This window comes from Citrus clementina, unplaced genomic scaffold (assembly GCF_000493195.1).
Source record: "Citrus clementina cultivar Clemenules unplaced genomic scaffold, Citrus_clementina_v1.0 scaffold_4, whole genome shotgun sequence".
Lineage (NCBI taxonomy): Eukaryota > Viridiplantae > Streptophyta > Magnoliopsida > Sapindales > Rutaceae > Citrus > Citrus x clementina.
In genome coordinates, this window is record NW_006262274.1 from 12,766,872 (window position 1) to 12,780,494 (window position 13,623).

Sequence of the window (13,623 nt, forward strand, 5' to 3'; positions counted from 1 at the left end):
GAGCTTATTTGATTAACGTTTATTATTCACGTAACTTAACCGTGGCCTATATACATATGATTTACTTTTTAAATTCAGTCTTACAAATTAAAGTAGTTTTGAAATATTGATGGATAAGAAACTTGCAGTTTTTTTTTCACTCAGAGTCAGAGGTAAGGGTAAAACACTCTCCTCCCAGACAAATTTCTTCACCCAAAATTCCTTCATAATTGTCTATGACACTCTAAGATATCATCACAGTAGCAAATTTCAACTTCAATCTCAAATTGTCTCATCTTCTCGATTGTCATCTCAGCTCTAACAGCTCCAGTTTGAAACGCGTAATTAATGTCAATTTCTTCAACAAACGGATAAATATCTCCATGAAATCAAGAGTTATTTGACACTAACCAAACAAAGAGGGAGAAAACAAAGGATAAAAATTAGATAACTAACCAAACGAAAAGGGATTAAAAAAAAGAATAAAAATTTGATATGCATGTGCAGATAAAAATTGGTAGAAATTAATGAGGTTAAATACATTGTCAATAAAAAATAAATTAAGGAGAAAAATTTATTCATTATTTCACACATATATTATATGATCAACTATTGTTTGAAAATTTTCATCAACATCACACAAAATAACTTAATTACATATCTCAAGGGGGAGAGACATTATAAATGCATAATGAAATGGTTATCTATAAAATAAATCATAAATTCTAAATTTATTCAAATAAATTAAGACACCGGGCTACCTTAATCTTATGGAGGATTAAGTGCTCTTATTATATGCTTTATGTTGATATAGAAAAAATAACAAAAAAATAATTGATCACCATAGACATAGTATAACCATCAAAATATTTCATTTCTCACGAACATTATACAAAATTAATCAAATTAGTGCAGAAAGTGCTCGTCAATTAAATAAATCGCGAATGATATAAGCTTAATACAATTAAATAATTAAAAAATTAGTTATCCTTATTATTGAATAAGCTAGTCCTAGATGGTAAAACAAAAAATAGCTATTTTATGTAATAAAATAAATGTATTGAGTAATTTCATGTTTCGAATGGTCGTATCCTTTCAAAAATTAAAAATATTTTTATATTTATTTTTATAAAAGAACTACATTAAACTAAGAAATCATTTGAAAAAATTAAAAGAAAATCACCAGTGTCAGCTTCTCTGCACTCTCTGAATAGCTTTTGACTCGTGGATCTCCTATCAACACTCCTCCAATTTCACGATCCTCAATCTACAATTACAAAAGTCAATTAAAATACATTATATACAGGAGAATCTAGTACATAATAATTAATGCAATTTCATATGTGAATTTACATATTGTTTTATTTGTTTAATAACATCAAGGTTTCCTTTTGGTGTCGGTGTTAGGCTCTTGTGACATTAAAAAATAACATAAAGCATAAGCAAGGTCCATTTTCTAAAATCAATACGATTTTATTTTTTAAGAAACAACATGTTGTTATAGTTAAAAGTCACCCTACCTCAAATTTGATAATCCAACAACAGAGTTAGCAAATTTCCCAAGTGCCATGCCAATGAATTCCCGCTAAGATTCAGTCCTAAAACTTTTTTGCCTTGCGCTTTGAAAGATTGCAAAAACGCTTGAGGAGTAATAAGACTCATTTGTGATTTTTGCAATTAATCATTTCCTGATTATTATTGTTTTAGGCCAAATGTACTACCATCTTTAAATATGGTGAAAGCATGGATTTTGCACTTTTTTTTCTTTTTGTTTGGTAAGCACATTCATTTTGCATGCAGTTATCATTTCATATCCAACACGATTATTAATGTACTCTAACTACAATTTGAAATTGCGTATAAGGCTATAAGATTGTTATATATTCTGACAAAGTCAACAAAATGTTAAGTTTGTAAAATGGAATTGGTATACATCATCAACATTTACCGTGACTTCAAAAAATAAGGTGCACCAGTTGGTAAAACATCATATTCTCTTATTACCTTGAGCCCACTTAACACATTACTCAGATTTAAGTATATGTTCGATAGAAAGTTCTAGATACTATTAAACCATATGACTTAATAGCTTTATTAAACTTTAATAAAGTTTAGAATCCTGGATCAAATCAATATTATATCTATATATGGCAATTTTGTAATTATAAATATATATATATATAGACCTTGTTACCTTACATTACATGTTACATACATTAAAGGAATTAACAAGCTAATGACTAATCATCAGTTTTTTACTACATTTCACAACTCTTCTTTTATTATTCATTGTATTTCTAGCCGTTCGATTAAATCTAATATCTAATGAGCCTATTCGACTAATGTTTGTTATTCATGTAACTTAACCGTAGCCTATATATATTAAATCTTCATCCAAAATTCCTTCATAATTGTCTATGACACACTGAGATATTATAATAGCAGTAGATTCAATGTCGATCTCAGGCTTTTCAACCGCAATCTCGAATTGTCTCATCTTCTCGATCGCCATCTCAACGCTAAAAGGCCCACTTTGAAGCGCGTAATTAAAGTTAATTTCTTCAGCAAATCAGGTAAAGTTCTCCATGAAATCAAGATTTATTTGACACTAACCAAACGAAGAGGGAGAAAAAGAAAAGACTAAAAATTAGATAACTAACCACACGAAAGGGGATTAAAAAAATAATAAGAATTACATATGCATGTGTAGTTAGAAATTGGTAGAAATTAAAGAGGTTACAGACATTGTTAATGAACAATAAATTAAGGAGAAAATTCTATTCATTGTTTCACACACATATATTATATGATCAACCATTATTTGAAAATTCTCATTAACATCACACAGAATAAATTAATTACTTATGTCAATGGGGAGAGACATTATAAAAGCATAATAAAATGGTTATCGATGAATAGTGACTTGTTCCTTTTTTTTATTTCAGAGAAACTTTTAACTTTGCTATCCTAAAGATTTCTACCGGATACAATAAGGTATTAATTGCTTGTAATATGAAATTTATTTTTTGTTTACTGCTAGATTATGCTTGTAATTAACTTGTCCAAGTGATAACAAAGACTAGCAATTTATTTTGGGATGGTTGAAATTTAATGTTGTATTGGTAAAGTGATAGTCAAAGAAATTTAAGACTGAAGGGTTGATGTTCTTGAGTGATCATTTATCTTACAGAGGTTTGTTATAACAACTAATCTTATAAAAGAGATACTATCATCAGAGTCAAAAACTCAAATTAGATTTCACTCTTTGGTCAAATGTGAGAAAGACAATGTCAAATTAGACATGAGCAAAATTTAACTATTTGCTAAAAGTCTTCATTGAGCAGACCCAACAAGAAGGCAAAGGTTGTCTAAAGGCTGCGATTATCACCATCAATAATGTTGGTAAAATTATTGATATAGGAGGCCTAAGCAATTTATCAGTAGTAAGAAATCTTGTGAAAGACATCTTTGGAAATAGTTCATTATGAAAAAGCATGTTATATATTATGAAAAACTCAACAAGAATGATAAATTTATGAAATGGAATTGGTATACATTATTAATGTTTTATTTTAAGGCTCTAAGATTGTTATGTACTCTGAAAAACTCAACAAAAAAGATAAGTTTATGAAATGTAATTAGTATACATCATCAATGTTCACCATGACTCCAACAAATAAGGTGTGTCAGTTGTTAAAAGCCCTTATTCTCTTACTATCTCAAACCCACTCAAGATATTATTTATATTTAAGGGGTAATTTCCATTTTCCTACCTTGAGGTTTGGTGTATCTCCACGTTTATAGAATGTATTGGTGTATTTCCACTTTCCTCCCCTCACGTTAGTATGCGGTTTCCTATATCGTTAGTCACTGATAATAAATTTGTAATTGCACACTTTATTAATTTTAAAATCAAACAAATTTAAAAGTTCACTTTGAAATTTGTGAACTCATTAAAACATACTAATATCCTTTGAGTAACAATAGATCCATGATTTTATCCATTGTGTTTTGACTCAAAACAAAAGTCATACTTTTCTCTTTCATTTACCAGAATCGAAGTCACAGGAAAGCTCATAATCCATTTTAATTGTTCTCAAATTATTTGAGAAATCAGAAGCTGATGTTAATAATTTTACAAGAATCATTCTCAATCAATAACAGTTGGGGCAGATTCGATGAAGGAACTTCAACGAACTGCAATTATTGAATATTGACGACGACCTAGAAATCGTCATCTTGCATTAGAGTCAAGAGCTAGGTAACTGCAATTTTCCCGCATTTATTTTGATTTTTTGTGCTTATAATGGTGATGGGATCGGTTAAAGTATAGTTGAGATTGTTATTGTTATTGGTGATGTGGGTTTGTTGGGATGATTTTTATATATTTTTTCTTTAAAGTCTGAAACTGGATGAACCAAATTGGTATCATAGTTAAAATTTTGTCCATAAATTCAGGGGTAATGTAGAAACGATATATATTGTTGTCCAAGTTGTACCTAAAGTAATTAAATAACAATCTTTGTTCAAAAATCAATGTAAATAGATTAAGCAAAAGCTAAATCCCATTTCATTGTTTTTAATTTTTGCAAACAAAAAATGGTGTTTTAATTGCTTATTATTTTTGCAAGCAACTGTTGGATGCCTAGTTTATTGGATTCTTTTTTTTTTAGGTATTTGTTAGCAGTATATATAGTCAGTTGTTGTAGTGAACTATTGGTACGTGACTGGGAGATAATATCAACTGTTATATGCATTTGTTAAGTTTATTGAGTTCTATTTTTGGGTATTTGTTTTTTATATATACTCAGTTGCTGCAGTGATTGTGTTGGTTTAATATTAGGTGATATTATGAATTTTTGCAAGCGTGAAATGTCAGTGTTTGATGAAGATTTGCAAAAGCTGAGAATATGACATGACATGCTCAGAATGTCTGTGTTTGTTTTTGTCCAAAAATGGTAGTCTGGGTTATATTGTTATGTGTTTATTCAAGCTTATTAAATTGCATAAGATATGTCGTGCACTGAATTTGAAAGTGATAGTGTTGTTATTAGAGAGCATTGACTTGAGTGAAGTTGATAGAGTAGTAAATATAAAGAAATTGTATGCATTTTAGTTGTGTTGATATTGATGAGTTTAGTTTATTAGTTGCCACACCCTCTTCAAAAATAACTCCATTGTTGAAGTCAGTCCTCTTTGATACCCACCACTTGAAATATCCACACCCTTTCTCCTTGGCACAACAATAATAAGCATATGTGGATTGCCATCAAATTTAGAAACCTTCATATCAACTTTCATTTGACATTTGCATATTTTATTTGAATACTTGATGAGCTTACCATTGATATTTCTTTGATGTGTTTGAAATGCTTGAGCTTTGTGATTCCATGGATACTCAAGTGATGGATCTTTGTGTTTAAAGAATTAATGGTTGATGATTCTTTCAAAATTGAGTTGGATGATGAATCAGAATGGGAGTATGAACTTTTCAATGAATGAGCTTTATTTGAAGTTTTTGATTGTTGATGCAAATGTCAAGTAAACCACTTGTAAATGGTGATATTGAGATGATGAATATATAGGCAACATCACTGCCAATATAGCCATTTGCATTCAGGGTAATATTGGCAGTGATGTTTAACATTTTTAAAGCATTGTTTTGTCAACTTTTGATTTGTAAATCAACAAAGACAATTTGAGTTTTGTTAGGGATAATATGATAATTTTATATTGCTCATACACTTTGGCGCCAATTGTGACTAAGAGCTCTTACCCAGTAGATCTTCGTTATCTTTGATTATAATGGTTCAAGGGTATTTTCATCATTTACTTAATCAACTAACAACCATTTAAACTGCATCCTAACGTGAGCGAAGGAAAGCGGAAATAAGCCAATACATTCCATCAAAGTAGAGATACACTAGACTTCAAGGGAGAAAAGTGAAAATTACCCTATATTTAAGCATTTCATTGGTAGAAAGCAAATGATCACGTGAAAAAAAAATCACTATTTATTTTAGATTGTTGAAGGACCTAATGGGGATGTGATGATCGAGATGGACAAGATGATATATTCTCTAAGATGATGTATTCTCTAAGTAAGCTTTAAAGATTTCTTATGAGAAAGATGATAGAAATTATTGGATCTTTTCTTAAGCATGTGTTACTAAGGCTGTGATCGCCATTCTTGCTTGCTTCAACAAAGATCAAAGGTGAGTAACAATCGACAATAGTACTTTTGACAACCTTGAAGAGTTGGCTCTTATTAATAAGCCTATTTTAATCGCACTTGCCATCTCATTTCATTAAGAATAAGAAGCGTCTTGTTGCTATTTTTTGAATTTTAGAGAAACTTTTAAGTTTACTATTAGAAGATTTCCAATGGTGACTATAATATATTTATTGTTTTGTAATTTGAAATTTTTTTCATTACTTATTGCTAAATTATGCTTCCAATTAACTTGTGCAAGTGATAACAAAGATTATCAATTTATTTATGGGAGAGCTCAAATTTAACGTTGCAGTGGTGAAGTGATAGTTGAAGAAATTTAAGACTAAAGGGGTTCATGTTCTTCAGAGATCACTTATCTTGTAGAGGCTTCTTAAAGCAATTAATCTTGCAAATGAGATACTATCACTGGAATTGAAAACTCAAATTAAAATTCATTCTTTGATCACATGTGAGAAAGGAAAGGTCATGAGACTAAAGATATATTAGTTGTTAACATGAATATGTTAATAATATTGATTTTGATGATAACAAACTTTAAATGGTTTTTGATAAAAGTGTTGGAGCTATTCCTTAATAAACGAAAGCCTTAATAATCATTCCATTCATTTTTTCATAAAAGATGGACCTTCAAATTCAAAAATGATTCTCTGTAAAATCTGTTTTAAAGTGTGATTCTGGAAATAAACGGTAAACTGTTTTCCTTTAAACGGTTAACCGATTAATGCCAGAGAGCAACATATTTCCTAAACCTCTAACTGTTTATGAAAAACGAAAAACACCAAAGATGGGAAGGCTACTGGAACTTAACGGTGAACCGTTTATTTAAATGGTTAGCCGATTAACACCAGAGAGCAATATATTGCTTAAGCTCTAACCATTTATGAAAAATGGAAAACATCAAAGATGGGAAGGCTACTGAACTTAACGGTGAACCGTTTATTTAAACGGTTAACCGATAACATCCAGAATCACTGATTAACAAAACCGGTTAAGGCTGAATTGTTTTGCAGGTTACTGGAGACAAACAGCGAACCGTTTATTACAAACGGTCAACCGATAATATCCAGAGAAGTCACTTCATGCAAATCTTTAACCGTTTACTTTAAACGGATAGCTGATATTCATTTTGCAGGTCTCTGGAATTTAACGGCGAAAGGGCAATCCTAAACAGCAAACTGTTTATTTGAAATTTGGCCCAACGGTAACTTTTGACCAGCGTAAACGGTTAACCGTTAATGGCTAACGGCGAACCGTTTTCAGACCGACAGTTTGTAACGGCTAATTTTTCAGCTCCAACTATAAATAAGCTCATTCAAATTCAAACAAGATTGATCACAACACGACCATTGAGCTAATATTTGATAATACAATCTTCATAGAGCTTAGAACACATTCTTACTTCATCTATTCACATATTAAGCATCATTGTGTAATCTTATATATTGTGAGAGGCAAAACAGTTTGTAATCTTTTACTTTGAGTGATTGTAAGTGTTGGGATACACTTGAGTTAAGAAATTGGGGATAATCTCTTGTTGTAAAGGTTTATTGACACCTTGGAAGTCAAGTGTAAGCATTTGAAGCCTTGGAGGCTTGCTTAGTGGAATCCTCAAGCCCGGAAAGCTTTGAGGCATGGACGTAGGCGAGGTTGGCCGAACCACGTAAAAATCTCTGTGTTTGAATCTCTCTTCCCTTATCTTTTTATATTGTGATCAACTTAATTGTTATTGCTTTGAATTTGGATTATATTTGCATTAAGTTTTTCTTTATAAATTGAATAATTTTTTAGAATCCCAATTCACCCCCCCCCCTCTTGGGTTGCATACTTGTATTTCAATTAATATCAGACCCTTATTCTCTTGTTAAGACTTAATCATCTAAAAGTAAAAAATCTAAGGTAACCCTAAATGACTCAACCTTTAGAGAAGGGCAATCTACAACTAGACCACCATTTTTCGATGGTAATGACTATGCTTATTGTTGAGTGTTAGAAAATGCATATTTATAAAGGAGAAAACCGTCATTTTACATTTCAAGTCTTACTAACAACCCTTACTTTTATGTATTTAACCTTCTTGTGATTTAATTACATGTGTTTTATTTTAATTAAGTATTTTATGTATTTTAGGGGCATCATAGTCATTTCACAATAAACGAGAAATCAGATGGCAAAACGGACATCACTTTTGAACTCAGGACGGTCGAAAACCTTAGGAGGAGCATAAAAGGAAAAATGACACTGTTCACATGTACGGTACTATTCACATGTACGGTACTGTATACGTTACTGTTCATGACACTATTCACATAGACGGACCGATGACGTGGTATTGACTGATGAGGTGTCACGATCCTGTTGGACTAAAATTCTTATATACTGTTGATGGTGACGTGGCAGCATATCAGTGGACGAAAAATCTCGCACACGGTGCATGCATCACACAGGATTATTTTCAACCAAACTGTGTTACTGTTCATCCGCGTGGTTAAACCGTGGACTGTTGACTGATGACGTGGTGTAATCCTGAGCGTCCAAACTGTTTTTAATCCGATGGCCATGATTTACTCCATGTATCTATAAAAAGGGGGCCTCTCCCCCCTAATTTGATATTTCTGAATCCATTTTTGGGATCCATTTTCTGTAATTCCTTCTCCATCTTGTATTTTCTTCTTATTTTAATAAATTCCCATTTTACCCCTAGTTCAACTATGAGTGGCTAATTTTCTTTCAAGCTTGGGTTGAAGGTGAAGTCTCAACATGTGTCATGGGCTTAATTTGGTAAATTTATTTTCTCTTCCCCTCTAGTTTTTGTGGATGTTTTGACTTTTCGTCGACAAATAATAATAATCTTGTCTAGATACCGCCTTGGTTACACCGGCTCTCTAGTATAAGGTTATTATTATTTGGTACGATAAACCCTTAGCACCATATTGATTAGAGCGTGGTTTCATGTGGTGTGGATTCCCCCCTCATGATTTAATTGGCATTAATACGGATTATTTAGCCCATGATGCATGTTGATACGGATCCAGATACCCAAGTACGTCATTTTATTAGAATTCTCTTTAATTTATTCTCGCCATTTTAATTTAAGTTTTAGCATATTCCAAATCATTTCTACCATAAATCCAATCACCCATTCACAAAATTAATTCTACACAATTAAAATCCACATCCTCGTGGGATCGACACTCGTCGCCATTGATCTATACTACAATAGATTCATGCGCTTGCGAGTACATTAAAATTTGCACAACACTTATTGGAAAACTAGAATGAGAATCTATTTGCAAGCCTTAGATTATGAAATATGAGAAGTTGTTTGTGATGGACCATTCATGTCTACGTTTAAAGATAAAGTAGGAGATGATATTCCTAAACCATCGAGTCAATGGAGTGAGTTAGAAAAGAGAAAGATGTCTCTAAACTCCAAGGCTATGAATGCTTTGTTTTGTGCCCTTGATAAGAAAGAATTTCATAGAGTATCTAGTTGTGAAAGTGCACAAGAAATATGGAACAAACTTGAAGTTGTCTATGAAGGGACAAATCAAGTAAAAGAGTCTAAAATCAGTAGATACACTCGTCAATATGAGTTGTTCCAAATGGAACAAAATGAAAATGTGTATTCTATGTACACTAGATTCACGGACATAGTGAACACCCTAGGTGCTTTAGGGAAAACCTTCTTAAATAGTGAGAAAGTTAATAAAATCATTAGGTCACTTCCAAAAGAATGGAGACCTAAAAAAACCACCATTGAAGAGGCCAAAGATTTAAATACTTTACCTCTTGATGATTTAATTGGTTCTCTTATTTCGTATGAAGAGGATTTAGCTGCAGAAAAAGGACATGAGGAAAAGAAAAAAAGCATTGCTCTCAAAGCTTCAAAATATGAGAGTGAAGAGGAGAGTGAATCGGATGATGAAGAGCTAGCCATTCTAGCAAGGATGTTCAGAAAATTCTTCAAGAAAATCGGAGAGCGAAGAAATTTCAAAAACTTCAAGAACCATAGGGAGAAGAAGGAGGCAATCACATGCTATGAATGCAAGAGGCCTGGACATATAAGATCGGAGTGCCCACTTATCAACAAACTCAAGAAGAAAGCAATAGTTGCAACTTGGGATGATAGTGAGGAAGAATCAAATAATGAAGAAGGATCACAAGAACTATCAAACCTAGCACACATGGCAATAGGAGGGGATGATGATCTCAATGAGGTAAGTGATCCCACCTATGATGAATTGTATGATGCTTTTAAAGATTTGCAAAATGAGGTGATGAAGATTGGTAAAAAAAATGTATGTCTTAAAAAGGAAATGGCAAAGCTTAAAAATGAAAATGAATCTCTAAATGCAAGAATTGTATGCCTAGAAGTAGGAAACAAAACATTGCATTATCAAATGAGAAACCTAGCATCTTACATGAGCATTTAAAATCACACATAGATGAGTTGAAAAATGAGAACGAAATGCTCAAGAAAAAGAGTAATGAATTGAATGAAATTGTTTTGAAATTTACAAATGGGCAAAAGATGTTGGATAATATGCTTAACTCACAAAAATGTGTTTTTGATAAAAGAGGACTTGGATATAAGCCTAACTTGAAGCAAAAGTATTATAAGAATTATTTTGTTAAAGCTACCTCCACAAATGATCATAAGATTGTATGTCATTATTGTAATCAAAATGGTCACATGAAATTTAGATGTCCCGTGAAAAGGAATGCATATTATGGTGTCAAATGCATTTGGGTTCCAAAAGGAACCGTTGCTAACTCTCAAGGACCCAAAAAGCTTTGGGTACCTAAAACTTGAGATTTTTTCTTGTAGGGCTTGAAGAAGAAGAAAAATAAATGGTACTTGGACAACGGTTGTTCAAGGCACATGACCGGAAACTATGCATGGTTCTCAAGCTTCAGCAAAATTAAAAATAGTGGAGACGTATCTTTTGGAGACAACTCAAAAGAAAAAATTCTTGGAATTGGAAATGTTGGTAAAATCTCTTCAACTCTAATTGAGAATGTATGTTTGGTTGAGAACTTGAAACACAACTTAATTAGCAATAGTCAATTATGTGACAAAGGTTATAAAGTTATCTTTGATAAATTTAGTTGTGTTATTGAGAACTCATGTGATGGCAAAACCTTATTTGTTGGGAATAGATGTGGTAATGCTTATATCATTGACATAGAAAGTGCATCTACACTTGATAAATGTTTTTCGGCATTGCATGATGATTGTTGGTTATGGCGTAGAAGGTTAGGACATGCAAGTATGGATTTAATTTCAAAAATTTCGAAAGATGATTTAGTTAAAGGTCTTCCGAAAATTGGTTTTCAAAAGGATAAGATCTGTGAAGCTTGTCAATTTGGAAAACAAACTAAAACTTCTTTCAAGAATAAAAATCATATTTCTATTTCAAAACCACTTGAACTTCTTCACATAGATCTTTTTGGGCCATCTAGATATGTGAGTCTAAATGGCAAATATTATGCATTTGTGATAGTGGATGATTATTCTAGATATACGTAGGTATTATTCTTAGCCAATAAGGATGATGCTCTTGATGCTTTTAAAGTGCTTTGTAAGAAATTACAAAATGAAAAAGGGCATGGTATTGTATGCATTAGGAGTGATCATGGAGGAGAATTTGAAAATCATGCATTTAAGATTTTTTGCAATAATCTAGGCATTGAGCATCAATTTTCATCACCTAGAACTCTACAACAAAATAGAGTTGTTGAGAGAAAGAATAGGTCCATTCAAGAAATGGCTAGGACCATGTTAAATGAAAATGCATTACCAAAATATTTTTAGGCCGAAGCCGTCAACACCGCTTGTTATGTTTTAAATAGGGTGTTGATTAGACCTAATCTTAATAAAATTCCATATGAGCTTTGGAAAGATAAAAAACCCAACATTGGCTATTTTAAAGTTTTTATATGCAAATGTTTTGTTTTGAACACAAAAGATAATCTTGGTAAATTTGATCCAAAATCTGATGTTGGTATTTTTCTTGGTTATTCAAATTCAAGCAAAGCTTATAGAGTCTATAATAAAAGAACTTTAGTTGTGGAAGAATCTATCCATGTCACATTTGATGAGTCTAACCCCTCCTCTACGGAGAAAGTCGCTGTTGATGATAATGCAGAAGAAGAACAACAAGAAGAAGCACCAAATGACAACCAAGAAGACGTCCCACATAGAATTCAAGAGGAACATCATGAAGAACCAAATGTGGAGCAAAATGAAGGTACTTTTTAAACACTCCCCAAGGAGTGGAGGTATGTCTCTTCTCACCCTAAAGATGTAATTTTAGGAGATTCCTCACGAGGTATTACAACTAGATCATCACTTAGAAATACTTGTGAGCATAATGCATTCATTTCTCAAATTGAACCAAAATCCTTTGAGGATGCGGAAAATGATGAATCTTGGATTATGGCAATGCAAGAGGAGTTAAATCAATTTGAAAGAAACAATGTGTGGGAATTAGTTCTTAAACCGGAACATCAATCCGTCATAGGTACTAAATGAATATTTAGAAATAAGATGGATAAATCCGGTGTGGTTGTAAGAAATAAAGCTAGATTAGTGGCTCAAGGTTACAACCAAGAAGAAGGAATTGATTTTGATAAAACTTTTGCACCCGTTGCTAGACTAGAATCAATTAGAATGTTGTTGGCATTTGCATGTCATAAAGATTTCATCTTATTTCAAATGGATGTGAAAAGTGCTTTCCTAAATGGGTATATTATGGAAGAAGTGTATGTAAAACAACCCCCTGGTTTTAAAAATGAAAAATTTTCAAATCACGTTTATAAGTTGCTTAAAGCCTTGTATGGATTAAAACAAGCACCTAGAGCATGGTATGATAGACTTAAGAATTTCCTGTTGGAAAATGATTTTTCAATGGGTAAAGCGGATACTACTCTATTTGTTAAGCATAATAACCAAGGTGTACTTGTTATTCAAATTTATGTTGATGATATTATTTTTGGTTCTACTAATGAATTGTTGTGTAAAGAATTTTCATCGTGTATGAGCAAAGAATTTGAGATGAGTATGATGGGTGAGTTGAAGTATTTCCTTGGACTTCAAATCAAACAATACGAGGAAGGAATTTTCATAAATCAAGCCAAGTACGTAAAAGATCTACTCAAACGATTCGGCATTGATGACTCAAAGACCAAAAATACACCAATGAGCACAACAACCAAGCTAGACAAAGATGAAAAAGGCAAAGAAGTGGATATCAAAATGTATCGATGTATGATCGGATCCCTACTTTATTTTACTGCAAGTAGACCCGATATCATGTTTAGTGTATGTTTGTGTGCAAGATTTCAATGTCCCAAGGAATCCCATTTGCTTGCTGTTAAAAGAATTTTCCGTTATTTGAGTGGAACCA